Source organism: Aplysia californica, unplaced genomic scaffold (assembly GCF_000002075.1).
Source record: "Aplysia californica isolate F4 #8 unplaced genomic scaffold, AplCal3.0 scaffold00112, whole genome shotgun sequence".
Classification (NCBI taxonomy): Eukaryota; Metazoa; Mollusca; class Gastropoda; order Aplysiida; family Aplysiidae; genus Aplysia; species Aplysia californica.
Genome location: NW_004797382.1, coordinates 250,563 through 251,764, shown reverse-complemented (window position 1 = coordinate 251,764; position 1,202 = coordinate 250,563).

Genomic DNA, 1,202 nt, shown 5'->3' with positions numbered 1-1,202 from the left:
AATAATAATAATAATAAGAAGAAGAAGAAGAAGAAGAAGAAGAAGAAGAAGAAGAAGAAGAATAGCATCAATATTCGGCCTAGCGTATATCCACGCTCTAAAGTAGTCTAAAGCAAACTCTATGCACTTAACAACTATTACTATTACTACCCAAGCCAAGGAGATTAAAAGTAAACTCCTTGACACAAGCAGACACCACTAGAACACATAAAACATTCTCAGCTTCCCGTCTCAGCTTCCCGGGAAGCATATAGTGCAAGCTGTGGGTTACACGCGATCAAACACTAACAGACTGACAAGACCTTTCGTTGTGTCGGTGAACTGTGCCCTAGTTTGGTCATACTGAATCTCTCTCTCTCTCTCTCTCTCTCTCTCTCTCTCTCTCTCTCTCTCTCTCTCTCTCTCTCTCTCACTCTCAGCATCTATTTTTTTCCGTAAGTGTTCTACGTGGCTCGCAAATCTACCAGGTCATATGAGCTCGGGGGACACATAAAACATTTTTCAGTAGGAAGGAAATTTGGAATTTTGCTCTGGTGGCGGCAAAAACCTACTCTATCGATTTTGGACCACTAAGGGATCTTTAAAGTGCACAGCTTGCACACAGACCGTCTGTATTTTTCGCCCTCTTCCCAGAAGGCAAGGTGTAGATATTACGTACTATAAGATCAGGGGCGTAGGACGCTATGGGTTAAGGTAAGGGGGGAGAATGAGAAGGCGGAGGGAAGACAAAACTTTTTCACGACAAATTCGTCCTTTCATTTGGTAGATTGATTGGTTTATGGTGAAGATGTTTTAAAAGTTCATTTTATGTGTTGTATGACTGTTCTCAGTACAGTAAAATTCTTAAAACTGCTGAACATACCCATCACATTAAGCAATTCGGATTGTGTTCTTGGAGAAATTGAATCGTTGTTAGAAAAGTAGTAATACAAATTGTCCAGTCCATTTATAACAAAATCTGTTATTACAGGAACTTCGACATAACAGTGATAATTCAAATCCCGGGTTTTTTTCTCTGTATAAGTGTAAGTAATAGGAACCTGGCTATAACAGGATTCAATTTGCCCAGACTCGGATATAATATTGATCTTGCAGCGCATGACCTTGCTTTCAATCAGCCAAATTATTACAAATTTGTCTCAACAAAGACATGTCGCCTAATTGTATGATCGCTCTCCTAAATACAAACTTTCGAACACATA